At 38.9% G+C, this 25365-nt stretch overlaps 1 protein-coding gene across 1 annotated transcript in view; it reads right to left on the minus strand.

Annotated features, from left to right (window-relative positions):
* Positions 1–2588, minus strand: part of epb41a (erythrocyte membrane protein band 4.1a) — an 89081-nt gene extending 86493 nt beyond the window's left edge. Inside the window, exon 1 of the mRNA XM_079828650.1 lies at positions 2466–2588. The gene's annotated coding sequence lies outside the window, so the exon portion shown is untranslated. The remainder of the gene's footprint in view (positions 1–2465) is intronic.
* Positions 2589–25365: the final 22777 nt, after the last annotated feature.

Raw genomic sequence — 25365 nt, forward strand, 5'->3', positions numbered from 1 at the left:
CTTCCGAATATGATTCATTTGCCGCTATAGGCAGATAATTGGAAGAAATTCCAATTTTCCAAATTCCAATGTTTATGATTGCCATTTTAAATTAAAATAATATAACAACTAAAAGTTTGCAATATGAAACAGCATAACGGACAGTTTTTGTACAGCTAAAATAAATGGAAGCGGATGAGACACAATCAAGTTACAACGGCCACGCCTGCACGGACATTTTTAACAACAACCTAGCAACACCCTCACAACCATCAAGAACAACCTAGCATTTTGAGTTTTGTAAGTAAGCACTAAGCACCACTCACATTTTCTTAAAAGTAAAACATTAGTTGTTTTCGTAATTCCAATTGGTGCCAACACACAAGCTTCCAGTGAGACAAAGATTGGATAAACCAAATTAAGAAGCCAATTTCCAGCAAACTGCAGATAGACTGACCAAATGTGACCAAATTAACAAGATTGAGAGGTTCCTCTTGGGACCACCGAAAGGCAAGTGGCTTTACAGGAGGCCCTAAACGCGCACACACACTGGGGCTCAGGAGGATGAACTCGGAACAATCAAACCAATCAATGACCACATGGTCGCACAGGCCGCCACAGAGCACCTGATCTCCATGGACACAAAACGAATGGGGGCGGTCGCTCGACACAGTGAGAATAAAACAGACATACAGAAGCAGAAAGACACAATGGAAGATCAGAAAGACAGGAAAAATTGTATGAAGCAGGGCTGGGCTTCTCAAAGGCATTGTGAGCTAAGTTCATCGTAGAGATTGGTGGCATATACTTTTGGGAAACGCAGCCCAGATCAATGAGAAACAGAGAGCATTACAAAACCATATTAAACTATACTTTTATATAGCATAACACCCAGGGCCCCAAACAATAACACTTCAGCTATTAACACTACAGCCGCGCTTGGACTCATGAACACACACACAAGAACTTATAATTCTACTAAGAATTTCTAATTCAGCATAACAAGGCAGCATCTACAAACAAACACACACCCTGATGAACCCTGTTGGTGTGTTAAACTTCCATCTCGGCTGAATTGCATCATGCAGAAGTTGTTGGGCCATCAAGAACACACAAACGTCCGGTAAGACCTTAAGAAACCATAACTGTGTCTACTTCACAATCACACAGATATTCCTGAGTGCTTTTGCTGCATGGCAGAACAATAACAAAGACCATGCAAAGAACATGCGCGTTTAGAAAATCACATCAGAGAGAACATTGTTCAATCAAAAGGAAAAGGCGCTTTTTATTACACATCTCTGTCATTTTCTCCCCCCATACAAATACATGGGAAGGCTTACAGCACATCAATTTATAAATGGGGTTTGATTGCATAACATTTCTGAATGGGCACAGAGGCTAAAGCCTCAGAAACAATAAAGTGAAGGTAGCTATTACAATAACAAGGCCTCTGGGTTTGAAAGGCAATGCAAAGTCTCCAGAACTCACAGCATGTGATTTGTTGACTTCTAGACTGTTATGGCAGATCCAAAGGGCCTTTAAATATCATAATATCAGCTTTGCAGTTCTCACACAGACTGATGATGCAAAAGGACAGTAAAAGGATCTTTCCTTTTCGCACTGTATAAAGTGAAACTGTGCCAAATCTGATCTGACACATGAATTTTGTTGGTGTAATGCAGCCAGGTTTATTCTGTCATTAAATGATAGGCTATTGCTGACTCAATCAATGAAACAAGTTTATTTAGATGTTACTAGGCTATTTGAAGCACGTTTAGGTTAAGAAAGAAAGAAAGAAAGAAAGAAAGAAAGAAAGAAAGAAAGAAAGAAAGAAAGAAAGAAAGAAAGAAAGAAAGAAAGAAAGAAAGAAAGAGTAGGAGAACAAAGGTAACTTGAGCGCCTTATAATTTGAGGTTAGATGATAATTATCTGAACGTTACCCCTATCAAAACGACTTTCAACCACATTAAGCACAACGAGCTTTAGTATTAAACATTGACATAGCAATATAACCTTGTTTACAGTAAATATAGCCTATCTGCATGAAGAACACATGCGCTTTTCTGATACAGGCTAACGGGACAATTTCTCACGACACGACACGACCGTAGGGACACAAACTACACAGAAACGAACCCTTTTCGTGACATAAATTGTTGTATACTAAATAAAAGAGCAAAAAAAATGAAAACATTTGCCATGGGTGCCCTAAACATATGTGAGATACGTACAGCCCACCAACAGTGCACCGACACAATACAATAAATCAGAGCGCTCGTCAAACGACTATAACTTTAAAGCGTTTGTAGCTTTTTTGACAGCTGTCGATCAAAATGCTTTGATATTGAGAATCATAGTGCGTGAGCAGGTGCGCGTGAATGGAATGTCTGAAAATGGCGCCGAATGTGAAAAAAATGTCAACAGATTCCCGTCCTCGCGAGCATCACACAATACATAATCCAGCAGCAAGATTCCCCTCTTACCTTTCCCTTTAATTCATCAACGGGTAGAAACAATCCACTACAAAATATCCTGAAACCGCTTTCCCACAGATATCACACACGCAAACCCATGTACAAAATTATCCAACCTTTTTTAAAAACGGTGTTTAGATTCTAGTAAAAAGGGGGGGCTCTCTATGCAATGAGCCAAGCGTATTTGTAAAAGCGACCAATGGGAGACGAGCAGAGGTAGAAATGAGCCAATCAGATGTGAGATCACTCAGCTTCGGTCCCTGGCGCTAAGGCTGCAGCAGCATCGTAACCAAGGAGACTTAGAAACGGGATCAACTGGATTCGTTTTGTAACTGTTTCATTTTCAGCTGCTACTTTGTTTCCAGAATAGGCATGACTGACTGAAAAAAAAAACCTTTTATCAGCCGTTTAAAAAAGTGGTTGGTGTTTGACAACAGGATTAATTTGGTCTCAGAAATTTACATAATAGGTTCTGTTTTTGTGATAGTAGCCTACAAGCAACTTGTTTCACCACTGAAAAATTATTTCCCAGATTACCCTTTCCAAATGACTCCACTTTACATTGGCAGGAATATGATTAGTGATCTGGAAAAAACATTTCTCAAGGTTTATCTGGCATAAAAAAAAGGCTGAAAATCTCCACCAATCAATGCTGGTGGTCTTGCCCTCCCTAATATTCGCTTCTATAACTGGTCTTGCTATGCTAGAATCCTTCTAAAGTGCTGTCAGGACACTCAACTACACATATTGATTCATTTTTTACCTTGCCTTATTTCCTGTTCAGCCTTCCTTTTCTTCTGTGTACATTTAAGGTGTGGCGAGATATTTGTAAATTTTTGGGTAACAACAGCTCCCCAGTTTTACTGACGCCTCTCATAAGGAATCAATGGTTTCTTCCAGGGGTTCAGGACAGTATAATGCAATAGGAAATCAAATTGAATCTTCACTTGTTTAATGGTGACACGCTGCTGTCCTTTCAGCTACAGCTGCAAGATAAATTCCAAAACATCCCAAAACAGCATTTTATACTAATCAAGATCCCTACGCTCTATAAAAACCCCCCCGTAAAAATAGAGCACAATGTACTGTATTAATTTAACAGAATTTTCCGTATTTATTTTTTACAGGTGTTTAACCTATATTTAGAATTTCGGACTTCATCACGTTCTATGTTATGGTTAATGGAAATGTTCCTAAAATTAATGGACAATGTCCAGGTAATGAGCTGCAGTACTTTTTCCATTATTTTACAGATTTATTTTTCACAGTTCTTCCCCTAAATTGTCAAAATCTCAAATGGTTGATTTATTAATCAAGAAAGCAAGTTAAGAAAAGTGATTTCTCCAGTTTATCCTTTATTTCTCAAATATGCTGGTTTCAATGTTTCGACTTTTAGAAATGTGTGGGAGAAAGATTTTGGTAACATCCCTGAGAACAAAGAGTGGGAGAAGACCTTAAAACATGTAGTATATTTGTCTGCAATAAGGCAAGAGAAACACAGTATAAAATTGTCCATCGCTTGAATTGCTCTCCTTATTTTCTTAAATTAAACCACAAATGCTGTATTCTAAGTCTAAGAGAAGTGTTTTGGTTATGTCCGTTAATCTCACGATTCTGGAGCAAGGTCCAAAGGAGATTAGAGAACACATTTTGGTTATATTATAGAAAAAAATACCTTGAAATGACAGTTGTTATTTTCTCTATATAATAATCTATACACTGTTGACCCTTCCCTTACCCCTTAACCCACCCTTAAGCCTAAACATATCACTAAACCCGTTCCTAATCTGTCCCTTCCACCTCAATAGCAGTACAATTGTTTTGAAATTCAACATGAACACAATAAGTGTGCACCTAGCAATTTCGTTATGTAAGTACATAGTAGTTAATACACTAAATAAATTGTGACCATGTTTTTCTTTTTTTTTAAGCAAAAAATGTAATAAATTAGCGTCACAAATGTCAGAAAAAACGATCTGGTGTAGTAGATAGCTATATCAGATGAGGTTCTCCTGCTATTAATGGACATATAATGTCTTCATAGGATTGTAAATCTCAGCATTTGGTCTAACCACACAATAATCATGACTGGAGGGTTGGGTGTGTTCCCTCTGCCCTCAAAATACGCCATCATCCATCACTACTAGTAAATAATGCATGATGGTGCCGCCCCAGAAACTGCACAAACAAAACGTGCATGTGCACTTTTATTTGTTCACATTTATTTGCTTTGCATTCAGCCAAGACAAAAAAAAATGTAAACAAAAATGTCCCAAATATGTATTATTGTTCTTGTTAAAGAATAAGAGGGATCTACACAGTAGCAGAACATCATTGAACCTTTTTTCGGTTCGTAAAACAAAACTTGATCTTTTATCAGTGGCTGCTTTCATGGATTATTAATAGTATATGGATCTCTGTCTCTCGCTTTCTAAAGTGGTTTCCCACATCAGGAGCATTGGTCCTTCCCGTAGATAATGTAAAGGGCGGGTGCTTTACAATACATCTGCTAAAACAAAGTGACAGCACCAACCAGACAGCCAAAGTCCCCAGAGATGGGCGCGACAGAGAGGAGACACTCACACCCCACCCCACCCCACCCTTCCCTGTCCCTCCAGAACCTTCTCATCCCCACCCCCAGATCTTCTCCATTAACATCTGTGATAGTGGGCACCAGCTGGGCACGAAACCCCTAATTACTGCTCTGTCAACCACCACAGCATTAGTCAAATATCTCTAAACTGACAGGCCATAGGAGACCTCCTAGGCTCCTACTGAATGACTGATGTCATGTCAGGGGTGCTCACACCAGATTTTGTCTCTTGAAAATTGTCAAGACGCTGGCTCTGTTTCAAACACAACCCATTACACCCATAATCCATAAAAAGGATGTCTAGGGTCTTTAGTCATAGCATTACATTTACATATAGTAATGAACATGACGCTTTTGCAATAACTATATCTTAAACAACATGAAAGTACAGAAAGAAAAGAAGAAAAATATGATCTATCACGCACAACAAAAGCATTGATGGCATTATTGCCTAATGTCCATGTATTGTCTAATGTCAAAGACTGGACCTATTTGCATTGTAAATTGTGTGATGATCCTCATAACTGTTCATATATATATATATATATATATATATATATATATATATATATATATATATATATATATATATATATATATATATATATATATATATACAAAAAATGTGGTCTTATATTTATTAATAATGTTATAAGTATTATTTTCTCTAAATCTGTGACACGATGCATGCAGACCTTTATCTGTTGTCATTTCTGTTGTCAGCTCGGTTGTTGAGTAATATATTTCCCATGAGTTCTAGAGGACTTTGGACTTAGATCTAAGATAGATTAAGTCGTAGTTGTGAGACAATAACTAAAATGTAAGTTTAACATTTGGGCATCACAAAAAAATGTAATTGTAAAATAAAATAAATATAAAATATATGAAAAATTATAAAACATAAAAATAAATTGTATTTATCAAATAAATGTATCATAAATGTACATCATATATTGTTAATTATAAATTATGTTAATTTATTTTGGAAATTTTCTGAAGTCCCCACGTTCTAAAAAAAGGCTGATGTGATCAAAAACATCTATAGTAAACATTCTCTTCCTCTGGGTGTTTTTGAGATTCACTGTTTCTTCCTGGAATGATGTTTTTCTCTCTCACTGTTTTTTCGGTTTGCATGTTTTTAATCCAGAGCTCAAGCCCGTGACCACCTGTTTCTCCATTTCCCCATCAGACTCTCTGCTGCCATCTGCTGACAGTTTGTAAAACTACATTGGGAGTTTATACTTCAATGTCATTTTTTGAATCTCTAGTTCACAAGAAAAAGTATGCATTTCTTAGAAAACGTATAGAAAATTTAATAAAGGAATGTGTTTGATATATCAAGGAAGACCTTTTGCTCATTGCTATTGATTAAATCTATTTTCACCCTATATTTGCAATATTTCCAGTTTTTCAAATAAATGATACATTGTCAATGAACATTGAAAATATAAAACATAAAATGAATGGCACTGACCCCAATTCATATACCATAGCTTCCTAATGACCTGCAGTACATGTAAAATAAAGCTTAGTGTGAACTTGATACACTGATTTATCATATCACCAATGCTCTGAAGAAAATATATATAAAGTAAATGCTAAAATATCTTTGCAAAGGTAGTTGAAAGTTGACACGTTGAATCTCTTGCATGTAATTACTTTGGCTGCGTGTTTTGTCATGAAACATATACTACAAATGTAATCTTTAATTCCTTATTTTAATTTGTTTATAATAATAATTCCTTATTATTCTTTTTTTCTGTTTTTCAACTTACGTTAGTGTGTAATATTTCTGTTTGAGCATTAAAAAGATCTGCAAGGTTAAAAAGCTCAAAGTTCACTCCAAAGGGAGATATTTTATTTAACAGAATCCACAAGAACTACAACGAACGACTCGTTTTGACTACAACATGTTTTTTTTCCTGAGTCTTATGAAACAATCTTCGCCCACTGAATACGCAAAAAAAGAGGGCCTGGTTGAGCTGCCTTAGAGAAGACAGTGTTGTCGCTATGTCAAAGAAAGAAGTTTTTTCCACCCCGTTTCCAAAACTCATTTGTTCCTAAACATTATAACCCCAACGCTTATCTGTGTGCTGCACATTTTACTGTGAACAGCTTCCAAAAACTAAAGCCGAAAATGTACTTTGTTTTTTTACGTGTACGCAAGCGTACGCGGACAGTCGAACGCACAGCCTTGCAAAGTAGGCTATATTGTCTCGTACACAGGCGCACTCGTATAAATGCACATGTGCAACCTGTGCTTAAAAAGTTAAATAAGTAAACTAAGTACAAATCGTTCAGTACGCACATATTCTTCTGATGACAAAATTTGCGTCAGGCACACTGTATGCTGACTAGGCATGTACCGGTATCACATTTTCATGTTGCGATTAATTGCTGAAGCTTTTATCAAGGTATACGGTATTATCATGGTATTGAAATAAGTTGCAAAAAAAAGTGTTGTCATACTATAACAGGTTTAATAACTTTCTTATAACAAAAAGAACCAAACATTTCCATACAATAAAGCAATACACAATTAAATATTAAAACTGATTAAAGTGCAAAAGAATTATGAAGTACAATAGGTAACACTTTACAATAAGGTCTCACTAGTTAATGCATTAACATTAACAAATAGCTACATATTTACAGAAGTTATTCTTCTTTGATAACGTTAGTTTAAAAAAAGCAACTGTTAGTTAGTGTTATCTCAGGTCCATTAAATAATATAGTTCCAACTTTTGATTTTAATAATGTGTTAATAAATGCTGAAATTTACATTTAACCAAGATTAATAAATGCTTTAGAAGTATTTTTCATTGTCAGTTTGTTAATGATTAATGAATGAACTAATGTAATGGAGCCTTATTCTAAAGTGTGTGACAGAACAACAAAGAATCAGAACATATTCAAACAATATCTAGCCTTAAGTCTTTAAGTATGAAGTATTTGGTTATGTGATGAGCACCGTAGCGAATACAGAAATCTGAATGTTAAGTAGCGCAAGTGTTTTGTTTACGAGGATTACCGGGGAAACGGCTGCATTTCTGATGTTCCATTCAGCGCCCTCTGCAGTCAGAGAGTGAATGTGCATTTTCATTCAGCCCGTCTCCTTCACTCGTTCCGCCATGTGCTGCTCATGCACGTTGGGTCTGTTCAGTGAGCGTTCCTCTTTGACGTGTTGTTCATTTTAAATGGTTGATGGGTAAAGTGTTCTTAAATTGCATTCTAAAAATCGGAATAATTCGTAATAAATAATTATTCACTGTATTTTGAAGTGCCCACGATAACAATATTGTGCATGTTCATTATTGTGATATATCGTATTACCGTATATCGGCACATGTCTAATGCTGACCCTCGCGTATGAGTAAAAAAAAAAAAACATGTATACTTTGGCCTTAAGAGAGTACAATGCAGACTACGCACAAAAGCTTCTCCCCAAATGGAGCAGTTCCCATTGTCAGGACAATCTGACAATCAATCAGGACAATTATGTCTTATTATTTTTAATTGTGTTTTCTATTAACAGTTCCAATTATAAGTTTTATGTTGTTGCTACGATGTAAACAATAGGCAAAGCTTTTCCTCCGCTGGCCTGCTAGCCAACATTAGTGTTGATATAGTGTTTACTATAGTAATTGTCGTAGTACTGTAGTAATTGAAACAGGAAATAAATGGCGCGTTCGGGCCAGACTGGGGAGAGAGGTGCTGTAATAATTAGCCTGGATGCCAGCCGAACTTAGCCCCGCCCACAACATTTGCGGTCGGGAAGTTCGGTCTGGACTTGATCCGTTGTGGAGCAACTATGCTCGAACCAGAGCTGTTCGGACCAATGAAATTGTCAGGGCTGGCTTTATACGATGATGGACAGATGATCAACAGTAACGTAATCATACACGTCACCAAAGAGCGCTTGGGTTGAATTCGTTCTAATCCTAAACGGAGAACTTGTTCGTATATGCATTCACCTTTACTATTTCTCTCAATAATGATGATCGTGTTGGTAAGTACTCTGTGAATCCTTAAATTCTTTTTACAACACCGGCAAAGATCGTTTACTCTAATCTTCTTCTACTACTTCTTCCAGCGTGCATGCAGTTGAGTTCTGTTGACAGCTTATGCTCAACAGAATTTATCGTCACTTAGTCCATTACTCTGATTGGTTGTAGGAATATCCAATTGAGTGTAGAGGCATTTTCTGTCCTGGTTCGGTTGAAACGCCCCATAATCTCAGCCCAATGGAGCAGTATCAGACTCATATTCTGACTAGAATCGGAGTATGACGACGTCAGGCTATGTAGTAATGTAATATATGTGAAAAATAATGTGTTTTTGAATAATCAAGCATTAAAGCATATTCTAGTCCACCCTAAAAACAAAATCAAGACTTCCTAAAAGTGCATAATAGGTATTTCTTAAGCAGTGTCTTGTCAAATATCTATTTATCAGTTGTTCTCAGTTAACACCATTTGTCAGTGTCTGAACAGTGTGAAAAGCTTTTATAATGATGTGGTGATAACCCGTTCAGCCTGAGGTTGTGTTTCAGGCATCATCTCTGACAGCACAGATAAGACTGATCTAATACCCTGTTCAGTGTCATCTGTCTTTCTCAGATGAAGGATTTATATATTGATACTTTCTGAATCCCTGTTTTAAAAGCAATTTATTCACTTAACCAAATGTAACTCTTAATAATACACTCTAAAAAAAAAGGCTCGTAATCATAGGGGAACCTTTTTTAGTGCTATATAGCACCAATTTTGGTGCTTCAGTGGTTCTTCAGCGGTTCTTCAGAGGTGCTATATAGCACCTTAGTCAAAGAACCGGTGAAGAACCTCTGAAGAACCGCTGAAGAACCTCTGAAGAACCTCTGAAGAACCGCTGAAGAACCACTGAAGCACCAAAATTGGTGCTATATAGCACTAAAAAAGGTTCCCCTATGATTACGAGCCAAGAACCATTTTTGGTGCAATATAGAACCTTTTTTTTTTTAGAGTGTAAGTATTATGAAAACACTGCAGAAGTGAGCATTTTTTTCTCAGTATTTTGTCAGTATTTAGCAGAGGGACGACAGGTGCCACACTGCATTAAGAAAATGTGGAGTTTATTGAGGGAACCATGATGTGACCTGCAACAATGAATGAACAGTATTTCTTCTGCTGAGCTTTGTACAGCAAATCTCAATATAAAGAAAGGAAGTAATATGACAAACTCACCACAAATCATTTCGAGTCATTTCCAACAAAATCATCAGCCAACGAAGGATAACCCAGTCCAGGATGCGAAAGATAAAAAAAAGAGAGGCAGAGAAAACATATCAGCAATACATATACAGCCAGATATAAAAGTATATTAAGTAAACTTTTGTATAAGTTTTTGTATAACTTTTGTATAAGTCCAAGCAAATGTATCTGTCACTTAATAGAAGTTGACATGCCCTCATTCAAAAAACTAAAGATGGATGCATGTAAAAGAAAACATGATGGTTCGCTTGCAAAGATTATAAAGATTTTTGTGCGCTGAATTACTGGCTGCAGATAACATGAAAATATTGAAATTCAAAAGACATTTGGAAGACCAGCAAGCTATTTTTTTAGGCCTATTTAATGTAATATATTATTAAAATGTGAATCGTTGACTTCAAGGCTGCACATTGTCCACAATGACATTCAAAGGCCACATGACTTTTCCAGTCGTTCGTAATTTACTGGAAAGTCTTTTTTACTAACAATTTCTACACCTTAACATATTTTAGGACTTGGCATAACTAGAAAAATGTATGTTTATTATAAAATTTCCAAAAATGACCATTCTCTCCATCTCAGACTGAAAAAGATGGAAGACAGAAGAGTGGAAATATGAGCTAGCTCTCTATAAATACTTTTTCTTGCTCTTATCCCTCACGAGTATGGTTCAATATTTAATGTTGCCAAGAATGAAACTAAACTCCCATTAAGCTGAAGACAGGTGCCTCATGTTTCATTATCACGATGCTGCTCATCTCTCTGGCCTTTCTTGCTCCCCTGAATTCCATTTCCAGAAGATAATGAAGAGCATGACTTGATCCACAAGAGTCGTAGAGAAAAATAATTCGACTTAAACTCTGTTACAAAGGCTACTTTTCATCAGGATAAAAACTGTGAAAAACTGTGAAAAACTGTGAAAAACACAATGTGTTGACAGAACACTTATACAATGGGGCATTGTATTTTCAATGTGTTTTTATTTTCTTTGGTAATTTACACATAATGCATACAGACAGGGGAGAGTTAATACTGACTTTCTGGTATAGGTGACAAAGTGCCATAGTTTGCAATATTATACAGGTCTAATAACCTTTGTGAAAAAGAAGTGTGCTTAATTGTATTAACTGTGCACTTGTGTAGCCTACTTCAGAATTGAAGAAAAAACTGTACTGCAAATGATATATTATTAATGAAATAAAAGGCACTTAAGTGAACTTAAAGAGAGTTCACTTTCATGACTATAGAGATGCTTTTCCACCGTCGGGACAAACGGATCTCATTGCGCAACAGTTCTATTCCTTGCTGATCCAGGCTAGTTGGTACAGTTCTGGTTTAATTTTCCACTGTGTGGCTGATAACAGCCGCTCTTTGGAATGTAATACAAAAGCGTCAGTCGTTGCCTTGGCAACACAGCGGTTTACTGATGTTATGAGATGTAAATAACGACCGCATTTTAGAGGACGATCAGTGTGTGGCAAGCAGCGAGACCGTGGGACCGTGAGAACGGGAACTTGTGTGATAATGAGTGCCAGCTGCGCACCTCACCGGCCTCACGCATAAAAGGAGGAGCGACGACAGGAGCACCAGGCCTGGACTTTACGTTGTGTTTTGTTTACGTTTTGTTATGTGTGTGCGTGGCAGTCGTCCGTGAGGGGATGCCGCTTTTACTTAATTTTATTTGTTTATTTGATTAAATTCTTTTAAGCATTCGCCTAAATTTCAAATTCATCATTACAAATGTGTAATTACAAATAATAATATTTAAAGACATGATGTACAAGTTTCAGTAGAAATTAAAGTATATTTTTTATTCAATAGTACATTGAAAATGTACATTCAATAGTACACTTTAACTGTCACAGTCACCCGCTCACTCACCGCATCTGCACTATACTTCCCATAATTCTCTCTTCTCACACACTGCACACACTCCACCATCACCCGCAACTGCCAGCACTCACCCTCATCACATTTTATATTTAAGCAGTCACCTTCCACCACACTATTGTCTGGCCTCGCCTATGAAAAGCACCCATGACCTACCCTGATACTCACCTGAGATACTGACCTACCTACCTCCCTACCTGCATTCCCGATCCGTCTTCTGTCTGTCGCCATCTGATTCCATGTGTCTTCCGCCTGATTCTCCCTGCACTAGCTATCTGCCCTGCTTCATCACCTACACGCAAGAAAGACCCCATTACCACCCGATAAGCCTTCATTCACCTAACATCCACTGCATTAATTACCTGTTGTATTCCCGCTCAGCTCCACTGCTATACAATAAAGACTTGTGATTGTGTCTGCCCTCTTCTGTGTGTGTGACAGAAGACTAGACCAATAACAGACTGCAGTATGCACCATTTCATTTGATCCAGCGACTCTGCTCCAATCCCTTTTCCAAGATGATCATCCGATTAATGATTATGTGGAGGTATTCTTAGATCTCACTAACATGGTGCCTTGGAATGAGGGCACCTTAAATGTGAGGTACGCACTTTCTGGTACCCAATGTTGATATTTCAAATCACAAAAAAAAAAACATGCCCCTACCCCAAAAGGGTCTCGCCCCTACTTTGATGGCTCCGCCCCACACATACATACGCAACCCAGGCAACGACTATGGCGGATTCTGCTGTGCCAGTCGGCCAAGGGTTTGATGTCATCAATAAGTGAAAGCAATGTGTGTTACTATGGCACTCCAGGTCGAATGTTCAATGAAAAAGTTACTCCTTCCATCCCAAAAACACAGACAGAGTTCTCATGAACAACTCGATAGCATGTGCACGACAGTCCAACTAATGAATATATTACAGTTATGACAAGATTAGAGGGTTATATTGATCACGAAAAGAGGACCCAAATGAAAACAAACATATATTAGGAGTATATTATCTTACTTTTCGGAAACACTTTGGGAGCTGATGCTTGAAACAGACAGTGGAGGATGTTTAGACGCTCCAGGCTTATAGGGTGTGGAAATGAATGGGTCTTTATCATAGCTGAAGTGAACGACAATACGATTGCAAATGGACAAACAAGCGAACATGACACACGAGCATGTTCAAGCAAAAGCCAGCATATATTAGTTCTGTGAAACAAAACAAAACCAATGTTACTCGCCTATCGAGAAGAAATATAGCAACCTTGGTGTCCGATTGCAGGCCTTCCCGCTCCTTGAGTTCTTTCCAGCGCTGGAAAGCTGATCCGATATTTACACTGGTCGTACTTCTTGCCTGATCGTAAGCCTTCTTTTGTTCCACGGACATTTTCCACTTTTGTTTTTTATCTGCCATCTTATTCTGTCATCGCTCGGCTAATGTCCATCCTGTGTGTCGTGTCTTTTGAATAATGACGTGCACTGAGCGCTCTCTTCTCCCCATCATTAGTAGACACGCACCTTACTGCTGATTGGCTACAAGTTTGTTTTGGTACTTGGCCTGAGACACTTTTCTAAAGCATTTTTGAAATATCACTTACCCCACCTTTAAAAGAAGTATTTTGGAGGAGATTGGCCGATCATCGATCAAACTAATTACAGTGGCTTCAACAACCACTTGTTCCCTACAGTGTTACGTCGAGGATGCCCTGAGGATAAGTGGATCATCCTACCCTGTAGATGAAGTGGAAGAATCTATCATCCCACCGTCCAAACCTGTGCATCCCTCTTCAGACCTTCAGACTCCAGTAGCCCAAGAGTCTCATTCTAAGATGGCCGCCACCATGCCTGAGCCAGAGTCCTCACCAGAATCAGCGAGGGACCACTGGCTTATTGACTTTTGGACGGAAACGTCTCCTGTCTCCGACCAGAGTCCCGTGCCGTCTACTGTCCCCATCCAGAGTCCTGTGCCGTCTCCTGTCCCCGTCCAGAGTCCTGTGCCATCTCCTGTCCCCGTCCAGAGTCCAAAGAGGACTTCTTCCATCCAGAGTCCAGAGAGGACTTCTTCCGTCCAGAGTGGACTCTGTCTCCGTTTCCGTCGCCACCAGCACCACCATGGCTCCCTTAACTTCCTGAGCCACCATGGCTTCCTAAGCCGCAGTGGCTGCCTCAGCTGCCTGATCCACCATGGTACCCTGAGCTGCCGGCTTTGCCCTGGAGGCTTCCTGGTCCACCGAGTCACACCCTTGTCAGCCTCTAGGGCGCCCACCCTCCCACCACAGTTTATGGAGTGTGGACGCACCTCCGGGGAGAGGAGAGTACTGTCACAGTCACCAGCTCACTCACCGCATCTGCACTACACTTCCCATAATCCTCTCTGCTCACTACCTGCACACACTCCACCATCACCCGCACCTGCCAGCAATCACCCTCATCACACTTTGTATTTAAGCAACTTCCACCTCACTATTGTCTGGTCTCGTCTATGACAAGCACCCATGACCTACCCTGATACTCACCTGAGATATCTACCTGCATTCCCGATCCGTCTTCTGTCTGTCGCCATCTGATTCACTGTCTCTTCCGCCTGGATTCTCCCTGCACCAGCTATCTGCCCTACTTCTTCACCTACATGCAAGAAAGACCACATTACCACCAGATAAGGCTTCAGTCACCTATCATTCACTGCATTGTTACCTGTTGTATTCCTGCTCAGCTCTGTTGCTATACAATAAAGACTTGTAATTGTTACTTTCCCCATCTGCCCTCTTCTGTGTGTGTGACATTAACAATGTTTTAAAAACAATAGAAGTAATTATACTTCTATAGAAGAAATTATATATAAATATGTACTTAAGTCCTACTTAAACTGGGTCAAAACACTTTTAAGTTCAACAAATAGTTTTTAATATAATATAATTCATTTATTTTTTAATTGCAAATAACATGAAATGAAGAGTCTGAAAACATTACATTCAGGGATGCACACACACTGAAAGGAATAGTTTACACTGAAATGGAAATTCTGTCATTATTTACTTACCTTCATGTACAAATTAAGATACCTTTTAATGAAACCTGAGAGGTTTCTGTCTTTCCATTGAAAGTTCAGGTAACCAAAACTAAGAAAATCCGAAGAAGTCTATTTTTACATCTAAACAATGATCGGCACGCATACATAGAGCATTTATGGTAAAGACAAACGCGTGCGTAATGTGAAAGAACCAATGAGGTTTGTTCTAGCTTGTGATGAGTTTACAAAATGATGCACTCTATGTTTGTGTTTATATTGTGAATGAAAGCCTAAATTAAATATGTTCTTCATAAATGATTCTATCTCTTCGCAAAACCCAATCTGATAAATTGGGGTGGGCGACAGATTCCCCATTTCCCCATCGAAAACTCACCCTCAAGAATTACAGTGCATAAGGGCATGTGTGGCAAGCAGGACAGGCCCACGTGCCGTGAGAGCACAGGCAAGGCCGGTGGCATAAGTGATAATGGGCGTCACCTGTGCACCGCACCAGTCTCGTATCTCTCAAGGAGGAGATCCTGAAGCATAAAAGAGGAGCGATGACAGTGAACGATGAGAGCTGCCACTTTTACTTTTATTTTGTGTTTTTTTATTTTGGATTAAAGTCTTTAAACATTTGCCTGTTTCTGTCTCCTCCTTCCCTTATCAACTAACCGTGTAACGTTGTCAAACGTGCCGAAGTCAGGGAGGAAGGAGGGACATGCCGTCCCTTGTTGCTAAGAGGGATCGTGGTGCTGAGGAGGTCAGGCAGCACGAAGGAGCAGAGACCACCGATGGATTGCCCGAGGTGGTGGCAGCGGACTACGTTCTCGCCTCTCTGAACTTCACCACCACCGTCAACTGGAGAGCCCAGAGTCCAGTGGGCGAGACCGGGGCATCAAGGAGAAAATTCTTATCCTTCTCCCCAACGCCAGGTAAGTTCAGCAAGTTTTGCTTATAATATACAGCATAGCCTACATACACCGATCAGGTATTACATTATGACCACCTTCCTAATATTGTGTTGGTCCCCCTTTTGCTGCCAAAACAGCCCTTTGAGGCATGGACTTCATTAGACCCCTGAAGGTGTGCTCCTCAAACCATTCCTGAACCATTTTTGGGCACACTGACTGGTCTGTGGCTATGCAGCCCCATATGCAACAAACTGCGATGCACTGCAAATTTTGACACCTTTCTATCAAAACCAGTATTAACTTATTGAACAATTTTAGCTACAGTAGCTCATCTGTTTGATCGGACCACACAGGATAGCCTTCACTCCCTATGTGCATCAATGAGCCTTGGCAACCCATGAACCTGTCGCCGGTTCACCACTGTTCCTTCCTTAGACCACTTTTTATAGATACTGACCTCTGCAGACCGGGAACGCCCCACAAGAGCTGCAGTTTTGGAGATGCTCTGACCCAGTCGTCTCGCCATTACAATTTGGCCCTTGTCAAACTTGCTCAAATCCTTACACTTGCCTATTTTTCCTGCTTCTAACACATCAACTTTGAGGAATGTTCACTTGCTGCCTAATATATCCCACCCACTAACAGGTGTCGTGATGAAGAGATAATCAGTGTTATTCTCTTCACCTGTGATTCACTTCACCTGCGAACACTTCATAATGTTATGCCTGATGATGAGTGTGTATTTATTATTATAAAAATATCTGAGGATGCTTGAAGAAGATAAACCATAAACATTCACCTAAAGGATTATTAGGAACACCTGTTCAATTTCTCATTAATGTAATTATCTAATCAACCAATCACATGGCAATTGCTTCAATGCATTTAGGGGTGTGGTCCTGGTCAAGACAATCTCCTGAACTCCAAACTGAATCTCAGAATGGGAAAGAAAGGTGATTTAAGCAATTTTGAGCGTGGCATGGTTGTTGGTGCCAGACGGGCCGGTCTGAGTATTTCACAATCTGCTCAGTTACTGAGATTTTCACGCACAACCATTTCTAGGGTTTACAAAGAATGGTGTGAAAAGGGAAAAACATCCAGAATGCGGCAGTCCTGTGGGCGAAAATGCCTTGTTGATGCTAGAGGTCAGAGGAGAATGGGCAGACTGATTCAAGCTGATAGAAGAGCAACTTTGACTGAAATAACCACTCGTTACAACCGAGGTATGCAGCAAAGCATTTGTGAAGCCACAACACGCACAACCATGAGGCGGATGGGCTACAACAGTAGAAGACCCCACCGGGTACCACTCATCTCCACTACAAATAGGAAAAAGAGGCTACAATTTGCACGAGCTCACCAAAATTGGACAGTTGAAGACTGGAAAAATGTTGCCTGGTCTGATGAGTCTCGATTTCTGTTGAGACATTCAGATGGTAGAGTCAGAATTTGGCGTAAACAGAATGAGAACATGGATCCATCATGCCTTGTTACCACTGTGCAGGCTGGAGGTGGTGTAATGGTGTGGGGGATGTTTTCTTGGCACACTTTAGGCCCCTTTTTGTTTAAATGCCACGGCCTACCTGAGCATTGTTTCTGACCATGTCCATCCCTTTATGACCACCATGTACCCATCCTCTGATGGCTACTTCCAGCAGGATAATGCACCATGTCACAAAGCTTGAATCATTTCAAATTGGTTTCTTGAACATGACAATGAGTTCACTGTACTAAAATGGCCCCCACAGTCACCAGATCTCAACCCAATAGAGTATCTTTGGGATGTGGTGGAACGGGAGCTTCGTGCCCTGGATGTGCATCCCACAAATCTCCATCAACTGCAAGATGCTATCCTATCAATATGGGCCAACATTTCTAAAGAATGCTTTCAGCACCTTGTTGAATCAATGCCACGTAGAATTAAGGCAGTTCTGAAGGCGAAAGGGGGTCAAACAGTATTAGTATGGTGTTTTCCTAATAATCCTTTAGGTGAGTGTATTGTCACATTCATGTGTTTATTGTCTTTATGTTAAATCAGTCTAAGCATTTCTATCTTCTTTTTTAGCTACAGTGATAGCTTAATGCAATTGTCCATATTAGGGATTTCCTGGAACTCATAAGATATATTACTTCTGTGAGGCATATTTGGAGCTTCTGTGTAAGGGCGCCCTCTGGCTTTCAGTATGAAAGAAACAGACGTGTTTAGGACTCAGTAAGGCTCACACGTGTTGTGTAAAATAGGAAAAATAATATTTCTCTTTAAAGAAATTTGAAGTAAACATGATAATCCATATGTTTTCCCCAGTGTACAGAAGACTACAATATTTTTTGCATTACAGCATAAAAGGCTCATATTTAATTTTAAAGACATGTACAAATTTTCTAATTATTTTTATTGTTATATTTATTCTTAAATAGGCCTACTATTTTTTCTTTACTTTTAATAATTAAAGTGTTATTACAATATTATATATATTATATTTTAAATATATTATATATATATATATAAAAACACAATTTTAACCAGAAAAATCTGATTATTGTGCAACCCCAAAACATATTTGGATGATCAAAATGTATGAATGTCATTGCATTAAATAACTAATTCAAAAAACACAAGTCATCTTTTACCCCTCAAAAATTCACACAGGTGTCCCAAGTAAATTAACCACAGGTGTAGGCTACTTCATCAATGATTATAAATTAAAATTCTGTCATCATGTTATTCCAAATCTTTATGAAAGTTAATGGTTACCAACATTCTTTAAACAATTTTATTTTGTGTTCCACAGAAGAAAGAAAGTCATACAGGTTTGGAATGACGTGAAAATGAGTGATGCCTGAATTTTCTTTTTTTGGTGAACTATTTTTTTTTTCATTTAGATAATGGTTTATTTATTTATACTTCATTTTCATAATCTATTTTGTAAAATAAATTCCTCTTGGTGTAATGCAATCCTTATGTGTTTATTCATGGCTTATAATCCAAAAACTTGTTAGAAATACTTTGTCAAAGAACCAGAAAAATGTCATTGAAAAATTATGTTAAACTTAACAAGTTCAAGATAAGCCCATATATATAGCAATATGTGCTAAACTTCTAAAAATGAAAGACTGGGTATAATTTCAGACATGAAAGGACAGAAGAATAACTATATGATTACAATTTCAAACCTTGAAAATGTTTATTTCTAGATAGACCACTTCACATCTCATTATACATTTCAATAAAATCTTCAGATATGCAGATGAGCTATTATTAGACTGAATAACAAATAAAGAGCAATGCTGTGCAGGTGTGCACATCATTAAGGCAGCACGAAGATTAAAAATCACACATTAAAAACACTATAAAAGCACATTGTTTTTTTTCCAAGTTTACTCTCAGTTCACCCATACAGACCACCACCAGCTACTTTATGAAACAATGCCTGAGCATCTCTCTTTACCCCACTGTTTAATAACAGCTTTACCCCACTACAATTTCTATGTTGAAAATAAACCTCAGTGTATGCCCAGACCCTAATGCACCTGCACTTTAATACATTACATAACATGTTCACATAACCTGCACTCTCAGAAAAAATAGCCAAACCTTGTACCTTAAGGGGTACAATAGCTTGTCACTAGGGCGGTACACTTAAAGGGACATCTTTGTGACTTATCCATAAAAGTTAATTGTACTTTAAGGGTATAGTACAAAGTTGTCCATTAAATGGTGCTGCCTAGCTGTTTTAGCCCTAAATGTCCATTTTATTTGCACATTTTTAATAATAATTTTGAACATTGTGAATAAAATAAGCATACATTTGTTATGTGTTTCTCTATGCATGTATATTTTTGATTAGAACTAAGCTGTTTGCTGCTAACGCAATGCAAAAACTCTCTGGTCATTAATAATACATTTTATCATCCCTTCTCCAGACCAGTTCTCCTTATTTTTCCTATATTCAGTGATGTACCATTATGTTTCAAAGGGTTATGGGTATTTAAAAAGTTGCTGCATGGTAAGCCTAGGCTATGGTAAGCCTCCATCAATCCACATGTTTTCTGTAATTTAAGCTTGTATTTGGGTTTTGTATTTAACACAGTTTTCGGGGCTTGGTGAGGCCGTTAGTGCCATTGCAGTTTGGGGTTTCGTTAACAACTTTTGTCAGCCACATCTGTACAATGCTATCATAATTCACAAAAAAAAAATTTTTAAATAGTATTGCGACCTCTTAATGTCATGTAAGAATACTAACACTCTTCAAGGATGCTTCAAGCAATGATTTTCACCATAAACAGAAGAGATTGTGCATGCACAAATGTCCAAAGCATCTGTACCTAAAACAAAACCTATCTAGTGAACAATAACTTTTTTTTCTTCTTCTTCTTTTCCCTTGAGCACGTTTGGATCCACACGACATTTAATTGAGGGGGAGATGGGCGAGTGATTGCTCATTTCTCTGCAGTACGATAAATAACACCATAATAATGCATATTACATAACTCACAAATGCTAACACGGATAGAAATTGAGCCACATCTGCCTCAAATGTTTTTTTACACAACTGCAACTAACCGAAAGTGGTCGGATGTTACGAAATTAAAACATAAAATGACAACAGCAATTCAGCACGACTTCGAAATGACAGATTTCGCGACAACATAATGCAGTAACAGTAATCGTGCTAACAATTAGCAGAAAGACCATCTATGTGTTTCCGTAATAAATCCGACTGGACGTGTTTTATCCGTCTAATGCACGCGCTGATCCAGCTGACAGCGCGAACCGCTCTAACGGTCACTGCTGTAACTATAGCAACATTATCTGTCAATCAGCCTCACACACGTTACACTTCAGAAAACCAGTCGCACCTGCGGTACTCGAAATAACGATCCTAGACAGTAATATATTTATTCTGAACAGCCGACTTAAATGGCTAAACCAGAGACGGTAAGTGTTTACCTGAGTTAAAGAAAAGGCGCTGTCCTTTCTCCCTGTGCGTCGGTTTTCCAGTATAATAATACTCGTTTTTGTCGACGCTGGGCTCTTTCGTAGGCGAGCGTCACAGCTCTTCTCTGATGATGCGCCCTAATGTTAAAATCACGATTCCTTTTCTGCGGTGTGGGTATTAGTGGTTAAAGATCTGACTGGGGAAATGGTTGTAGATTCAAATCCCAGCAAGTTATCTATGAACTACTAGCCCATAATTAAACAAGACATGTAAACTTTGGATAGCCTACAAGGAGGGAGTATGGTCTGTGTAACAGTTAAAATTTCCAACAATATCAAAATAAAGAATAAAAGTGAAGCTTTTATCAGAATTCATGATTTTTTTGGCATCGTGACATTATTGTCATGTCAGTCAAATGGATGTTAAAGGTAAGAATTCTTTCAAAATTTACTCACCCTCATGTTGTTCCACACCCACAAGTCTTGAAGATATATAGGCCTGTATATTTTATTTTATTTGATTTTTTCTCTCTCATCATTTTGTCCATTCACTGAAAATCTGCACAACCAAAATGTTCAAGCTTCAAAAAGTCCAATTCAAGATTGTAAAAGTAGCCTAATCGATTCATAGTCAGTTAATAATAGAATAATAATAGAAGTCTTTTGATACTTTTGTGTGTGTGTGTGTGTCCCAGTTCACCTCATTAATGCACTAAAGATGTCATTTAGTAATATAAGTAGTGTGAGTAATGTGTTCCAAAAATAAAAATGACCATAATTCACTTAATTAACCAGGAAAAATAAGTGTTGAATGATGGACACTTCACTCTTTATACTAGACTAGAGGGTTGATATAGTGCATTGTAGTGACTATCATTATGTTTTGGCCAAACTGGCCCCATTTACTTAAATTTAAAGTGTTTCATTGTAACCTAAACTTTTTTCATTATTATTTTCTATCACGTAATGATACAGTGAGACGCGCGCCATGGGAAGTGTTCAGGAATCATACTATAAGGTTTTGCGAGAAAGACCTTATCATTCAGTCAAAATACTAAGCTCGGCCTTTAGCTCACATCAGGGCAGGCTTATGTTGACAAGAGAGGAAAGTTAATTTTTCTGAGGTATTAAACTTTTTATTTCGTAACAAGTTATGAACATAATGTTGGAATAATGACACAAACATAGCCTGGCTACACCATCTCATCTTGACAGCGTTTGTCCTAGGCTTCACTGCGCCTGACAGAAGAATACATTTTTCTGAGGTGATTCTTACACTTTACAACAAATAATAAATAGCTTTTATAAAACTGTATAAGTCCTGGTGGCCGTTGAGAGTTGCCATGGCAAAGGGGAACATTCAAGCTGCTGTTATATAAAATAGTAACTTACTGCATGTCCGCCCACAGAAAAATAAATAAATATAAAAAATACCAACACAGAACTATTGAACTTATTCTAATCAAAGTAATGTTGCCTTCTCTGTCGATATCATGGTACGCTAGTAGAGGTTAGCCGCTGAACAGGAAGCACAATACCGGAAAGCGGAAGTAGGTTAGCACCCATTGGTTGCTGGAGAAACAGACGGATAAGGTAAATAATAAGATGTGATACTAATAATAAGGTAAACCGAATGTTGAATGCTGTGTATCATTTGTCATGACAACATTGCGAGTAATGAAAGTCTTGCTATCTTTGAGTGATACTTCTGTATTTTTGTAAAGTTTTAGCCTGGTTGCCATTCACTGCCATTATATGGAGGAGTGTGTGCATTACATTTTTAAAAATTTCTCCTTTTGTGGTCCGAAAAAGATAGGACACAGGGCATTAGAACAACAGCAGGGTGAGTAAAATATGACTTTATTTTCATTTCAGGGTGAACTATCCCTTTTCCAAAAGTATGGGGGAGACTAGTGTGGGTGCTGGTGGATATTTGAGTAGACATAAGTCGTCTGGTCAGAGACTAATTTCTTGAGGCTTGTAGAGGCATTTACAGTCGTTTAATTTGGCTGCGTGAACAATTGTAATACAATTACAGAGGGTGTGGCAGAGTAGTACAGAGTAGTTTGGAGTGTAGCGTAGTATGACGCTACACTCTATAAACAATACTCAATTTGTAATGAACAGGAATAACAAAGCCCTTATATGGAGATGGTTTGGGTGTGTTTTATGCAAATACTAACCTTGTTCACGCGCCCGCACGTTTAGAATACTTATACTTAATACTATACTTGAGGTAAGGATGAGTCTGGCTGCCTCATGAGCACCATGTTGTGAGTAACTAGGTCAGGGTCTGCTACGTCTGAGGATGTATATCCGAGTGGCTTTGAATTGAGAATGCCTTCAATCTCAATGAGCACGGTACGTAGGACTTCCTCTGTCATGATTTGTTCCCCTAAAGTAGAACAGATGGCAGACTTCCGGGATCTTATCTCTCTTTCCCAACAGCTTCCAAAGTGTGAAAGGCCTGTGGAGTTGAACTTGAAACTAATCTGGTGGCTGGCTAATTGACCCTGGAGGGAAGGATGGAGCTCAGAGAAATTCTCTTGTAATCCTCTCTCGCCACCTCTGAAATTTGTACCTTGGTCTGATATGATATCAAATGACTTACCATTAAGAATTGATATCTGTGTCCATCTGGTAGAGTATACAGCTCGTTGTTAGACACTTAAATATGATCCCCCATTGTTTCTCATGTCTGCGCCCAATGCAATCAACTCCAACGGAGTAGAAGCAAGTACAGTCTCGAAGAAGGTAGATCTGCCATATTGGGAATGCTGGGCTGGCCTCTTCACTGTCTACAACCTACAAGCATGTTTTCTGGTGGTGCCGAATAGCTTCTCAACCTTTCAATATACAGCACTTATGAAGCACTTCGGCGAACACACTGTCTGCTCCTGGATGGTGTAGAGATTTGTTGTTGATCAGTCTGCTCAGGTTCTTAGGTTCCAGAATTATAGGATGAATAGTGAATTTGTCTAGCTACTCTTTGTTTTTGAGATGACCACCAACTCTGATGAGGTGTGTAGTGCTGTCATATTCTCGACTGATCATCAGTAGAGGTTTGCCTGACCATCAGTAGAGGTTTGCCTGACTTAAGATGAGCCATCTCGATGAAACTTCATCAGTATAAAACTTTGGCTCTGTGCTTGATGAAGGAGGGCTAGTTTGGCTTCTCAATAATTCATGGCTGCTAGCGCTTCCGTAGGGGTAGCCGCCCCATGTAAAACTCTGGTTGTAGCTGTGAGTAGTTGCTTATAGGACTCAAACTGCTTGCAATCAGGCAGGGCTGGGTTGGTGACAGGAACTGTAAGTCCACAAAATGTGACTGGTTTCAGCTTTGCATCTTCGGTAGGTAGCTGCAGGAGAGGACTCTGAGGCCACTGATCTGGGGGCAGGAGGAGGAACGATGGGCCTTGACTCCATCGGCTCGGCTTGGCTAACTTGGAATCGTCGTAATGCCAGTCCTTGGGGTCTGTCAACTCCTGTATTTCTGCTACCCTCGGGTCAATGAAGACTTTAAATTGGCATGAGTCAGCTTAGATCCATGCAAACAAGGTAGTAAAATTTGACCAGAGCATGACTTGACATATAGGGACACTGAGTTCTGACTTCAATAACCTGGCTAGTTGTCCTCCTCTCAGAGTGGTGCACAACTCAAGATGAGGTATGGACTGTTGATTCTTTGAGAAAATTCTGGAATGGGCAGTTAAGAAAGCAATCTCTATATTTACATTTACATTTATTTACATGTATTTGGCCGACGCTTTTATCCAAATCGACTTACATTGCATTCAAGGTACACATTTCATATTTTGTCAGTTCTTACATTCTATATCTCCTTGAGGACTGAGTGTTCAAAGGTAGGCTACTGAGCCGTAAGCATAAGTGTCACAGAAGACGTATATGTCTCTGATACTCTGTGGGTTATTGAACTCTAAAATGATGTAACATCTGGGAAGGGAGATTTGCTGATTGCCTGGTAACTCTTGTGTCTGTGTATCCCATCCCATCCCATGTTTGCCAGGCTTGGAGCAACTCGTCTGTAAGTTTAGGGTCATCCCATTCCCTTTTCTTGTCCCACAGACACTAGACCAGCACTCTCTTGTGGTTGAAGGGACGATGTACCGCAGGGGGTCATACTAACTGGCTAGGATCTTGTAGATATGATGCATAGTAGGGGCAGAGCATTCAATGGGACGATGCTTGTATGACAGTGTGTCGGTGGTACAGTCCCAGTGCAGTCTGACTGCGGACTCCAGTGCATCCGGTTACACTTGGGTCAACCACAACACCAGGCTACTTGACTTGGCTTCTGA

Source organism: Gobio gobio, assembly GCF_949357685.1.
Source record: "Gobio gobio genome assembly, chromosome: 11".
NCBI lineage: Eukaryota > Metazoa > Chordata > Actinopteri > Cypriniformes > Gobionidae > Gobio > Gobio gobio.